This window comes from Uloborus diversus, chromosome 10 (assembly GCF_026930045.1).
Source record: "Uloborus diversus isolate 005 chromosome 10, Udiv.v.3.1, whole genome shotgun sequence".
Taxonomy (NCBI): Eukaryota; Metazoa; Arthropoda; class Arachnida; order Araneae; family Uloboridae; genus Uloborus; species Uloborus diversus.
Window position 1 is genome coordinate 74,074,395 of NC_072740.1, and position 15,055 is coordinate 74,089,449.

Consider the following 15,055-nt stretch of genomic DNA (forward strand, 5'->3'; position numbering starts at 1 on the left):
TGGCGTACCTATGGGTTCTAGCGCCCCTGGGCAATTTCAGGAATGGCGCTCCTCCCCCCGTTCCCACCAATTCATTAAAAATTCAACAAAATCATAACATTAGCGATTCATTTACAAAACATTTATAGTGTTCATTCCTGACTCAAAGATAGGGTGCATTTTTCATCTCTATTTATACAATGCATTTTTTGTTTTTTCTAAAAGGGCTTTTTTTTCTTTTGAAAACGCCAGAAGAATAAGTGCAAATAAACATAATTTACGTATTTACTAAGAGCAAGAAAAATAATTTTAAAAGAAAATGTAAAATAAAAGTTAAAATATTTTTTTATAAAACTTCTATTAAGGTTGGAAAATTAAAGAAAATATGAAAAGTAAATCTTTACTCGGGACCCTCTCTCTCTCTATTTCTGGCAGAGCCGTCGCAAAAGCAAAACTGATGTGTGTGGTGTGTATGTGGGGATGGGGAGAGCTCCGCGGCCCCTTAATTTTGTCAAACGCATATATGATTAGGAGAGATAGAGAGTGGATTCAGCTTCTGGTTTCGGAGGGAGAAAAGAGTTCTTAATAGATCTAGATCTAAGTATTAACAATATCAATGTAATCCTGAGAATTTATTCCCATTTACTCAGAAAAAGGGGGTTCAGGGGGGTTTCCCCGGAAAGTTTTCGAAACTGCAGTTTTAGACAATCTTTAATAATGCTAGAGGTTTGGATGCCATTTCTCGGTAAATTTTTGAAGTTGAAATTCTAAAAACGCAGTTGTGGATTATCATCAACCATTGTAGAAAAGGGCCACTACGGGGATTCTCCCCCGGAAATTTTTCGAATTAGAGAAGCGATGTTATAGACGATATCCGGGATTCAGGTCATGTTTGGGGGAGCAGAGTCTCGAGGCATTCTCCGGAAACATGTCGAGATCGCAGCTCCAAAAACGTAGTTTTAGCCAACCTTCAATGATGCTGTCCCTCGGAATAGATTTGAAGTTGTCGCTTGAGTTTTGGACTAAGTTTTAAATAATCTTTTGTGATGTTTGTAGGGGGAGAATATATTAATCTTCTTTGGAAAATGTTTCAAAATATTTATTTTTCTATAGACAGTTTAAAGACCGTGCCCTTCCTATAAAAGAGGGATTATTTGGGGTGGAAAGCCGTCCCACAACCCTCCCAGATATTCCACTGTCGTATTAAGCTAACCCATTGCTCCATACATGCAAACTTCTTTCTTTTCTTTCTCCTCCTTTTTAACTTTATTCTTGATAACTTTTCAACGAAAAGGTCATTAAAATAGTTTACTTTAAAATCATAAATGTATTTTGGAATAATTTTGGCAAATTAGCACCCTTTTTGTTGCTGCGCCTCTGGCGAAAGCCACTCGCGGTAACCCCTTGGTATGCCACTGATTGTAACCCCCCTCCCCCCATCAACACACATTGATGCGCATATACTGCCGTATTTTTGGAATTTGACGTTTTTTTTCGTGCTATATTTTCAGTGGAAACCAAATAAGCAATCTTGTTAAGCACAGCTAAAGTACAATACTGCCGTGGGCGGGCAAAGAACAGTAACTGCAAATTTTTCATTTTTCATTTTTGTTATCTAATGTACGTTAGCTTTGTTGTAGAAGCATGCTTATTTGATTTCCACTGAAAAAAAAGCACAAAAAGATGTCTCGTTCCAACATTTCCTGACAAAAAATAAAAAAAAAACCACGTTTTTTCACAAACATTACAATATCTCAAAAATATTTTTCTGTATGGCCATATACTTGTACAAATCAAAATTCTGAACAAGATGAGTACCTACAATGTATATCTTTGCTAAATACTAAGCGCACAACTTAATTTCAAAATTTGGCTAAAATCACTGATCAAGCACTTTAAGCCAAAACGTATACCTTTCCCACTCCCCAGTGGCCTTGCCGAGACCCCGTGGAATAGAAGGTCGTAACACTAAAATACATGGCGGTGCTTTGCAGCTACACAGCTACATGATCATCAAATTCACATACTAGATATCGTTGAAAACTATTTCATTACAATGTAACAAATAAATAAAAATGGAGCCAAGCTTCATACAGAACGCATTTTATTTCTTAAATAGAAACGCAAAAACACTGATAGGTTTATTTCAAGTAAAATTATCCAGAGAAAATGACCGATTTTGAGTGACATAGTTTGAATTAGAAAATTAGTATTATGCTTAAAGTAAAAAAGTTTTCCAGTTCGCTTTTCTTGAATTAAATCATTTTTTTCATTTAAACAATTTATATAATTCTTAATGTATAATATTAAATGTTTTGCTGGGAGACATGGTACTATATAGCTCCGTGATTACGGGAGTGAACGTTTTGGGAAAAACATGACTGACTTGAGTGTGATTTGCGATAAATTATATGCAGAAGGTGAGGTGATTGAAGTCAAAGTACGTGAAATTCAAAAATTTGTTGAAAGCAGCCATAAAATGCTGTCATATCAAATTAAGCGAGAAAATTAATGTTGCTTTCTCTATCGCCATCCCACGCGCTGTAAAACTTTCGCATGTTTTCAAATGATTTAATCATGCTCAGCGTACAGTCAAGTGCCTGTATTCGGAACAGTTTTGAACTTTTACCTTTAGTAGCATATTTATCATATGTTTTCCATTCGAACGATGTATTCTAATTATATCATGTGCCTTAGTACTTCACCTGAGGACAAGGTATAGATATAGATGTGTAGCCATGTCTGTTTAAAAAAAAGAAAAAGAAAAAAAATGTTCATTGTCTCAAGTTAAGGATTCCCCTCCCTAACTTGGGACACTTAACAGTTTGATCCTTCTTTCATGTATTCAGCAATTGATAATAGTTTGGGACACCAACTATCATTTTAAAGAAGTTTATACTACAACAAATAAAGAAAAAAATATCATTAGATAGAAATAATTATAATCTTGTAAACATTCAATGATTTCAGAATGTTTACTTGCTCCTGAAACTATTGTATGTCTCCCCAGCCTTTTTAATTCTTTGAATGTAATGTTTCCGCGTTCTTCTCTATATTTGAAAAGCATAAAAGCAATTGGTGAACCCAAATAATTATTAATACAGCTAATTTTTAGCTCTCCATGCTCCTTATTTCCCAACTTTTCCCATTTATTTTCATTCCTTACAAATACGGGAAATTCACTACAAATAAATTAGTCTCATTTATGCTTTGAGACTCATTTTCATTAGAAGAACTAATGCATGTAACATTTCGGCAAAACGTCTTTTGCTCATCAATAGATTCCTATTTTTTTAACAATGAAATCTTTTCTACCCTGTTATGATATGACACATTTATTTTCTTCAGAATCGAGTATTAGAACAAGAAATAAGAATCGAGTGTAATTTCACTATAAAGAATCTTAGAAGTGATTTTTTGCATTTTTGAATTTATTATTTTTTATAGTAATTTTTACAAATTCTTCAGTTTATGGTTTGTGTGTCTGAATTTTTTTGCCCCTCAACTTTTTTGCTATGCTTGGAAAATAACTTCAAGTTTCTACGTGTATTAATGTTTTGCTTTCTCTTTCAATATTTGTTATTTTACTCTGTTAGTAAAAATACTTGCTTTTTTAAAGTCTAAATGATTGCCATGTGTACTTTGAATTTTGTTGTAATGATACAATTTTTTTTCTTTATTTAATACTAATCTATTATTTTTAATGCGCATTTCTTTAAAAAATTGAATTTGTGACATTTTATGCTCCGATTTCCCAAACCGCATCTCATATAATACCATGTCTCAAAGCAAAACATTTAATATTATACTTTAGGAAATGCATAATTTTTTAAATAAAAAATTGATATATTTCAAGAAAAATGAACTGGAAAAGTTTTTTACCTTGAACATAAAGCTAATTTTCTAATTAAATTATGTCACTCAAAATCAGTCATTTTCTCTGGATAATTCTACTCAAAATTTACCTATCAGTATTTTTTTCGTTTCCTTTTAAGAAATAAAATGCGTTCTGTATGAAGATCAGCTCCTTTCTTATTTCTGTGTTACATTGTGAAGAAATAAATGGTTTTCAGCAACATCTGGGCCACTAGGGAGTGGGAAAGGTCCGTTCTGCCTTGAAACGCTTGATCAGTGATTTTAGCTAAATTTTGAAAATAAGTTGTGCGCTTAGTGTTTAACAAAAATATACGTTGTAGGTCCCCTTTTTTGTTCAGAATTTTAAGTCCTACAAGTTATATATATATATATATATATATATATATATATATATATGGCCATTGGGAGAGTTATTTTTGAGATATTGTTATATTAGTGAAAAAACAGGTGTTTTTTGTCACTAATTTGGACGTAGCGGCTAAAGCTTCCTTAGTAGAAAGGGAAAACTTAGTATGGTCACTCTAGACCCATACGGCATAGATAAAAAAAAAATTCCAGCTTTCCATCAAAAACTTCCGTATATATATATTCGTTTACCTGCCCACGGTAAAAGAAAGGACCAAAAAAAAAAAAAAAAAAAAAAAGGAAAGTTTCCAGATACTGCTTATTATTTTCCCGCGGCAGTATACATGCCTCACACATATTCCAAACGACGTACGTTGGCTATAAAGCCCAACAAATAACTTTTAGAGTAGCCCGGGGTAATTCCTGATCACTACATTTCTGAGGTTACCCCAGATTATCACCCAATTTTAACTTAAAAATTTATCTTTTAATGAAACTTGAAATATTGCCTGGAATCTTAGAGTACTTTACTTCAATTTTATCAACCTTTACTCAATTTCAATATGCTGTTTAGTTTATAAAATTAAGCATTCTTTAAATTGCTTACTATATTTGCTATTTCGAAGATGAGCTGACAAATACGCATATATTTACATAGATTCTCCTCCCTCCCTTATAGTTCAATTCTTAGTTACTTTTTTTTAAGTTTATTCAAAACCAGTGTTAACTTTAGGTCTTTTTTTTCACACCTATTGTAAAAAATTAAAATGATCAATGGAGTAATGACTGATCATGCTCTTTTTTGTAAATAGCACCAGAAATAATTAATGAATAAATAATTTAAATTCTCTTGGGTGACAGTTAATAGTAACTGCATACAGTATAAAACACTGACAATATTAAGAACAATGGAAAAATAAACAAAAGGTTAATAAACAAGAGTTATAGATATTTGAAAATTTTAGTGTTGAGTATTTTTTATTTTTTATTTTTTTTTTGCAAAAAATCATTTGTTGACTTCTGAGATTATTTATTTAATTGATGTATTATTTATAAATTATTTTTGCAACACCATTTTAAAAATGCATTACAGTCGACTCCCGCTACAACGCGACCCGATTTACGCGAAATGGCTATAACGCGATTTTTTCAGCAGTAAAGAATTTTAGACCTAACGCGAATTCCTCACCCGCAACGCGAAAATTTTCGGTGGGGAATCGTGGTGTGTGAGTATTGGCTTTGTAATTGGCTACTATATATAGTCCAAGAGCTAGCAACGTCGAAAAAACAAGAATTTTAGGAAAGCTGGTTCTTTAATATATCTTTCCCGAAGACGTTTCGAACAGCGTGCGGGTTGTCTGGCGGCCGGTAAACGTTGTGTTTTTTAGTGCGCATCACATCTTTAGAAGTAAAAATATGGATTTTGAAATCATTTTAGTAAGAATCTTTTCTTTTTCAGTGAATTCTAAACACTTTTCGAAACACGAATTTAATATTACCAGACAATTTTGTTGTTGCGAATATCGTGCCAGATTCAATTTTTTACGAAAAAAAAATTAAAAAAAAAACTATTTTAGTATGTCTGTCATTTTAACATTATTTTACCTACATATGAATAAGTACAAAATTAATTTGACAGACATGAATTCGGTTGCGTACTCGACAGACAGACCGATTTATTGCTATAGAGTAGCGCAGCATTATGCCTCTGAATATGAGAAAAATGAAACATTATTATTTAAATTCGTGCCAAAATGATATAAAATAGCTGGATATATATTTTGTTTAATAACAGGAGAAATATGTCACTTATAAGTATCAAAATTAGAATATTTACAGATTATATTTAAATCATAAAAATCCAATTGTAACTAAATTACATTATTTTTGTAAAAGATACAGGAAAAAGAACTTTAATTTAGAGCCAAAGTTCTCACTACTTATAAATATTATACTTAAAAAATTACAATCCATTTTTAACTAAAATAGGTATGTTCATTCTATAATTGTATCGCAAAAAAGTGATGTATCTCCATAGTCGTCATCGTCGTCACTGCTCTCATCATAATCATTGTAATCATCGTCATCTTGCGTAGAGTTTTCGTTGGATAATACTTCACTTTCAATAACGATGTCAGCAACTAATGATGGAAACTGCTCCCCAGCAAACCAGAGAAAATCGTATTTATCATCATTGATGACCCAACTGGAAGTTAACGGCGATAAAGATGACGGATTTTTTAAATTAGCGTTTCTCCAAATTTTTGTCACATACCGCACTCGCAATAAATGCTGATATAATTCAGCTTTGCATGGGGGTAAGCTCGATGCATCAAAATTTCGAATTTTTTTTTTCAAAGTTATCACTACATTTTTTCGATTCATAAGTTTTTGAAAACAGATAAAAGCGAACATCGTTAACATTTGAAGGATTAGTCACCCCATACATGTGACATATAAAGTTTTCGAACCTGTCAAATGTGCGTTCTAGTACACGCTCATCGTCTGTTGTAATCTCTTGACATGCCAACTGGTACTCAACAGATTTCTCTAGCAACTTGAAGGGCCTTAGTTTACCTTTCCGGAAAAAAGCTGGGGTGTAATCACATCCTGTTATTGCGTGGAAACATGGTAGAGCTTTTGATAAGGAAATACCAAGAGCTTGATATAACTCATTGACGTTTATTAGACGTTCATGGTTTCCTACTCCCCATTGAATGCAAAGCTTTAAAGGTGCATTCAGGTGATCCATATTGCCTAAAAGTATAATAAGAATATCAGAGTCTGAGCAACGTACAAGAACTTGAGAGTCAAAATTTATCTGGCAAATATGGTATATGATACGAGTATCAGCTTCTTCGTGTTCTTCACATGATAATGATTCTTCAACGATTCTAATAACTTGATTATTTACAACCTGATACGAGTAACACTTATCAAAACTCAGGTAAATAGTTTTATTCCCAATAAAAGGAAACATGTCATCATTTGCCCAATGATCAATAAAAAACCTTACAAGAGCTTCCTTGAACTGCGAGTTTCTGAGTTCACCAGCAAAATGATGAGGCCGAATTTGACTAGGTTTGATGAAAACTGTACTGGTTAATTCACTGCGACGTAAACGCTCACAATCTTTTATGGAAGGTTTGAAGTACTGATCAAAAACAATGTCAATGCGAGATGATTTAAACTGTGAAATCATTTTGAGGAATTTTTTCGATATGCCATCGAAAGTTTGTGGTATTTCTTTCATAAGGTGTAACATGAAGAATCCGTCCAAAATACTGATATCAAAACATAACAATTGCTGATTGACACTGCTAACTTTCTTTTCGAATACTTTGACTAATTGTGCTTTATCCGTTTTACAAATACTACCATCGGCATGGCACATTGATGTTGGTACTGGTGTTAGTGGAAATCCTAATACTTTTTCAATATCAACCTTGTTGTTCATAGATATCCCCAACATTCTACCGAATAGATCTCTTTGCATTCTTAGCTCAACAATTTTGTTACCAAGAGTTAGTTTTTTCTTCTTTGGAGCACAAGCAAAATTAAGCACTTGATTTTTTTTTATTGGTTTGTCAAATCTCTCCTGATCTTCAGCGCATTCATTTATAAACTGCTTTCGCAAATCGTCACCCTTTTTTTCAATATTCAGCAAAAAGTCAGCTGTATTTTCAGGAGCGGGTTTCGCAGTAGCAATATTGTACAAACTATTTTTGTCCAAATTTTGATCAAATGGATTGTTATTTTTCTGAAAGATTTCTATAAAATCGGTGATTTGTTTGTTGTAAATTTTGATTCTATTAGGTTGTAAATCGGCAGACACGTCTTGTAATTGCCTCAATCCACAAACATCGAGAACGTGAGAAATTAAAGCAGCTCTAATGCTGTGACTCTTTGACCAGCGCTGACGGGCAGCTATGGAATTGGTAAAATGTGCAATACCGCTAAGACGTCTAGCCGCTTCGGCATTTATAGTCTGCTCCAGTGTAAGGTCAATTGGTATCCTTGAGAATGGTTTGTCGGTTCTTTTTATTCCAAAACATCCGTTTGTGAAATCATCTTTGAGTCCTGGATGTGTTTCATCAACATTATTCAAACTGTCTAAATATTTAACACACCATCGAGCATAATTCGGTTGATTTACAATGAAAAACAAATTTGTTATTTTTGGAATTACATACTTAAACATTTCGAAATCACCCATTCGTATACTTCTTGATAGGGTAATGTAATAGTTTACAAGCTGGATGTAAATCATATAGAATTGAGCAGTTTTCCCATGTTTACCTTGTCTTGTTTCTGCTACGAATTTTTCATAAGCAGATATTAGTCTCGATAATACATTATTTGATAATTCTATCGTCGTAGATGTACAAGTAACTTTAACCTCCTGGTAATGTAAGAGATCGTCAGAAACTTGCTCTTTCATAAAATAGTATTCCATTTTGTCCATCTTTAAAAATGTATCAAAATGCAACATTTGCAAGCCAAGAGCCATCAACGGATGCAGACGTTTGCAAAGATTAAAATGCTTTCCTTCAACTATCCCATTTACTGAGCCAGGAGCAATAATATGGCTCTCAATCATCATATGCGATAGACCACATTCATTAATAAAAACGCCTATAGCTTTGAAGAAAGCCATCATTAAATGGAATGAGCCAAGATGGATGAAGATATTATCAAATTGGGGCTTTGATGTTGATTGAATTTTATATGCTATTTTAGCTATTGCCAGATCATAAGTAACTTGCACGTACCTTTGATTACATTCTTCTCCAACGATTTGGGCCTGTTCCAGTGTATGTTTAACCACCTCTGCATTTGTTGGTGAAAAATTAATATATAGGCGTAAGATACGATACTTTTTGTTTGGGGCTAGTATCTTCAATGATTTTCCAATTAAAACCAGTCCACATTGGAGTATTTGGCACATGAAAGACGTGTGAAAGTAAGTATAGCATATCTATTGTTTCTATCAAAGGTAAGTTTACGGGCCGAGTTAATGCATTGTCTTCAACTGGTGTTAAATGTTCTAATATCTGCAATCGATTTCCATACGAAGGGAGTTCAGGAATTTCTTCGTTAAACGTCCGTCTTCTTTTTGCTGGTGGTGGTGACATATCAAAACTACTATCTATATTGCTTGGGTTTAATTCTACATCGTAATCATCACTTACAATTTGGTAGATGATCTCTACGGTGTCATGCAGTGTATCTTTTCCATTTAAAGTGTCAACGTATCTATCGAAATTATCGAATGCTACACCTGTGCATAATGACGGACTTCGAATGATGTCAGGAGGACAAATTTCAGAACGTGTTACGGATGAGATCGTAGCTTCAGTTTCTAATTCTTCCAACGTATTGTAGTTGCAACAATGTCCAAGTCTATTCAAAATATTTATCATCTTTCGACTACTCGTAAGACTTTTGACAGTCATACCCAGAGTTATATGTTTTGATGGTTTCACAGTACCGTTGCTTACACAAAAAACAGCATCAGAAGCCAATGAGTTGCTCAATCTATGACAATTAACTCCATCTCTGCGACGAATATCTTTACCTCCAATCAATGCTTTAAAGAAACGATCTAATTTTTCAGGAATTGTGCATTCACCATTTATCAAATCCTTTGTTTTCATTGCAGCAGGTAATTTTGTTTTCTCCATTTTCAAAATTGTAGTTCTTAGAATCGAAGCAACTTTATCGATGAGATCATTTTCTTCGAGCATCATAAAGTCTTCTTCTTCTAATAAGTTACTATCAGTATGCATAATAATCTTTTTTTTGTATTTTGTTATAATCTTTATTTGCTTGAACTGTTTTAATATTTTTTCTTCAAGCTGATGATTTTTCATCATATTTATTTCTGATTCAGGATGAAGTACTAATTCCTGTTGTAATTCATAATTATAAGTGTCACAAAGAGAATTTAATAGCAAATAACTTTTTTTTTTAATTATGTCTTCCTGAATTATTGACACAATTTTATCGAAAACAGTGTTGTGAATATCTCTTACGCAATGCCAAGAGGTTCGTGCAGTATCAGTAATTATTCTTTTGTAATGATTGAAATATTCCAATTCACATGAATGATGATAGAATATTGGACCATTTGAGGTTTTCAGATAACTAATTTTTTGTATCAACTCTTGATTTTGGCATTTTTCAACCCACTGCGTTACTTTTTCAAGCATCTTGACATCATTGGAAGAATGTACATTTTGTTGCTTACCTTTGACTTGTTTTCGATCCTTTTCACAGAAAAAACAGACTCTTTCATTACTAAGACTTGAACAGGCATCACTACATGACAAAGTCTCTCTTGCATCTACTGGATTATTCGGTAATGTTGAAGAAGAACTTGATGTGCCAGGAAGAGTTATTGATGAATCATAATTATCATCAGATATATTCCGATACTTCGCCATCAAGGATGCAAAGGATTTGTAACATCGTGTGTGGTATCCATCAGAAGTATTTAGTTGTTGGGGTAACTTTATATTACTATATTTCAAGTTGAATGTAACACGAACACTCAAAACTTCTTCACATTTTTTCAATTTTCCTTCGTCAAATGCTATTATTTTTTCATTTATTCCATTGCAAAATACACATTTCATTTTATTTGCCATTATTCTGTCATAATTTTCACGATAATTTTGAATACATTTTTAAAAATAATATTTAAGAATAATCATATTGATGAGAAAATTTACAGTAACATTTTTCGTCAAAGACGCGTAATAAAAACAAAGTTTACATACCAGCAAAACATTTCCACTGTTCTATCTAATTTCTGTTTTCGCTGATATTACAAAGAAAATAAGAAAAAGCAGACGATATTTAAGTTAAATAACGCAAAGACACATAAACATTGCAGACGATAGTTTAATTAAATAAAACAAAGAAGTATAAGCATTTCAGACTATTATCGTATGCAATGTTCTTTTTTCTTTGCATTATTTAATTTAAATATCGTCTGTAATGTTTGATAAATATTAAATGTTCAAATGTAAAACACGGCAGACGAGGAAGGGAAAAAAGGAGTCAGAAAAGAGTCTTCAAAAGATCTTGAGCAAGCAATTCACTATTACAGACCTTTACAAATATATATATATATATATATATATGTATTTTAAAAAAAATAAAAAAAAAAGCTTTAACTGAAGATTTAAATTACAATTTTGTAATTTTTATCTCAGCTCTATGATTGCGCCACCACAATCGTTATTATCTTCCTGTTTCAGTAAGTGATCAACAAGAATTACATCACAGTGCGCAAATTGAAAATGGATGTGGTTCTCTGCGCGGCACGCTCGCAAAATGGAAAATACTTAACTTTTTACATAAATTTTAACAAAAAATAGGCAACATGTGTGTGAATTCAACAAGCAATTCTTAATTTTAAAGCGAGGTGACTAATTTGACCTAAAACTTGGGCACCACGCTAGGAATACTTCTTTCGTTTGGTCTCAGCTTATCGGTCTGTCTGTCGAGTACGCAACCGAATTCATGTCTGTCAAATTAATTTTGTACTTATTCATATGTAGGTAAAATAATATTAAAATGACAGACATACTAAAATAGTTTTTTTTTTAATTATTTTTTTCGTAAAAAATATCATCTGGCATGATATTGGCAACAGCAAAAATGTCTGGCAATATTAAATTCGTGTTTCGAAAAGTGTTTAGAATTCCCTGAAAAAGAAAAGATTCTTACTAAAATGATTTCAAAATCCATATTTTTACCTCTAAAGATGTGATGCGCAGTAATAAACGCAGCGTTTAACGGCCGCCAGACAGCATGCACGCTGTTCGATACGTCACAGGGAAAAATATATAGAGAAATCAGCTTTCCTAAAATTCTATCTCGAAAACGTTGCTAGCTCTTAGACTAATATGTATATATATATATATATTTTTTTTTTCCCCCCCGTGAATAGACCTTCATCCCTTTCGCATCACTGAGAGCGGAAGTTCCCACATCGTACTAGCCTGAACATCGCTTATACAAATAACTACTCCTTATTTTCCATTTATTTTTTTCATTCTAAATGAGAAAGTTAATGAAATATAATGACACCTAAGAGCACTGTTTCATCTAAAGTTTGTGAAGATAGAAAGAAAAAGAGAAAGTTTTTAACAAATAAGGCAAAGCTAAAACTTTTCGATGCTAAAACTTTTTGAAAAGCTGAATCTCAACTAAAAAATGCGTCGAAAATAGCACGACAATTAGGTATGAGTGAATCTTTCAATATTCCATACATAACAATTAAAAGTCAAGAAAAGGAAACCCGTCCAAGCTTACCGAGTAATATCTTAGTAAAATGCAAAAATTATGAAAATGGAAACTGTATTGTGAATTAAAGAAACTAGGAAGAGGGGTGTTGCCATAGATGGAAACGTTATAAAAGAACTAGTGAAGCAAATGTTTAAAAATATATTAGAATAACTGTTTGATCACGCAGCATAAATCATTATCATCTTCATTTTTTAAGTTACAAATATCATTACTGGATCTACTTGTACAGTACAACTACAGTACAATTGCTTTTCTTACTGTATACTGTACGCACCGTATACTGGTTTATTTATGTCTTTCTTTCCCACTGGTCATTGATTTTGTGCATCGTAGCAGTATTTAGTGTTGAATAAAACGATTTTTTTTAAATATAAGTAAACATTCAGTTCTTTATGTAAGGAACAGTAATGTGTAGTTAAGAAATGATTTTTAACAGTTAAGGGGGTGTTTACAAGTGTCTAAAATAATTGGGTACGTTTTAAAAAGTTTTTACACATACCCTTTTCCACAAAGCGAAATTTCGACTTACGCGAGGGATCTTGGAACACATCCCTCGCGTAAGTCGGGACTCGACTGTATCTGAAAAAGGAAACCCCTAAGTGATCATTAATTACCTCAGAAATGATGAATATTTAGGTCCGGAGGTAATTCCTAAAAATTTGGAATATTTTAAACTCTACTTTGAAGAAAAAAACATAGCATCGGACGACTTATAAGCTATCGAACTTTCACCAAATTTTTTTTACAAAATGGATGTATTTATTTTTTTTGATCAAAAATTTTCCCAAATCACTCTACGACGCAAGAGATTTTCTTAAGAGAACAAAAATGGAAAAAAAAAAAAAAAAAAAACATTTTTAAACAGAGAAAAGTCGAAAAAAAATTGTAAAAGGAATTGGAAATACTTGTTACCTCACTAAATTTCTACGTTAATTTCTATAAAGTGTGGACGAAAGTACGCTTTCGATATTTTCATTAAAAAGCGCGAACGGTTTTTGGAACGACCGCTCACTGCTTCTGAAAACATTCTAACTGCAGGAGGTCGTCCTGAGGTCGCTTTTATGGATAGTAAATAAGAACGTTGCAGACATAAACTATTCCTATGCAGTCGCAATTTCGCACATTTTATACAATGTTTTTCCTCAAGAAAATTGATATAATATGCATATTTATTAAATTTATGCATCAATACCACACGTTACTGCTATATTTCAAAAGGTATCTAAATAAAGAGACATAATGGTAAATTGAAACTATGATTACAAGTTTATCAAGTCACTGGTTGGTGAAATAGGTTCTTTACTGTTATCCAAAACATTGTGAGCCAAATAAAGTGCATGAAATTACCTTAGCTTATTAGAATCGCTAAGATCTGATCACTGAGATCAAAATCACGCACCACTTTACACTACTATTACAAATACTATCATAATTATTGCTATTGTTGTTACAGTCAGACATCGATATAAGGTCATTCGCGCCAATCTCAGTTCCGCGGGATTTCGAAATTGTGAGGAGCCAATCCCGCTTGATCCAGGGATTGACTTAATTCTTCAAAAAGTTAAATTTTTATGTCAAAAAGAAAAACTTGTGCGCTTTCGGAAGGATTGCTTTTTTACGTGAATTTAGTCTTTATCTCGAATTTCGTACACCAGTTATGAAGTACAACAAAGTCACATCTCAATTAGTGACTATCGTTTGGTATGCAAAAGTGTACTTCAAAAAAAAAAAAAAAAATCCAATATCTCTTAACAAAGTATGGGATGGGAAAATATTTGTATGCCAAAAATAACGGGGTTGATGAAAACGCGTGATGTGGCTCCACTGCAATTGATTTTACTGAGATTAAAAAATTGTGGACACTTCGCAAAAAATCCCCATAAACTTCAATACCTTCTAAAATAGATTCTTCTTTTCTTATGGGGTATACACTGTTAAAACCAGAAGTGCCACAGGGGTAAAGAATTTCACCCTAGGGTGAAAAAACGGTGACTCAGGGTGCAACAGAGGCTAGGAAGTGTCGTTGAGGTGCTTTTGGTTCCCCAGTGGGTGAACAACGTTAACTCAAGTGCTAAAAGACCATTCAATAGGAGAGCGACTCGTTGCGCATGCGCCCTTGACAACAACTTCAACGACAACTTCAGTTTGAATGGCGAACGAAGGAAGTTGCAACGAAATTTACTTTCACATTGAATGAAGTACAAAACTGAAAATTTCGTGGATTAATCTTCGAAACCTCGGGTAAATAAAGGCATTTGATTATATTGTAGCTCTTAGAGCTTTCGAACATATTTAAAGTGTTTAAAGTATGTTGACAACTGTTTATTGTTCCGTTTACCTTATTAAATATTTAATATCTTGCTATTTATATCCTGCAAAACTGTTACCTAAAACTATCTATCAGTACTACCTTGAACAACAACAACATTAAAAATAAAAACTTTAAATCAGCTGATAATTGAATAGCTAATTCCGGAATAAAAATGCATCGACGCGACGTGAGCAGCCTATATACCAATGTATATTTCTTCTCAAT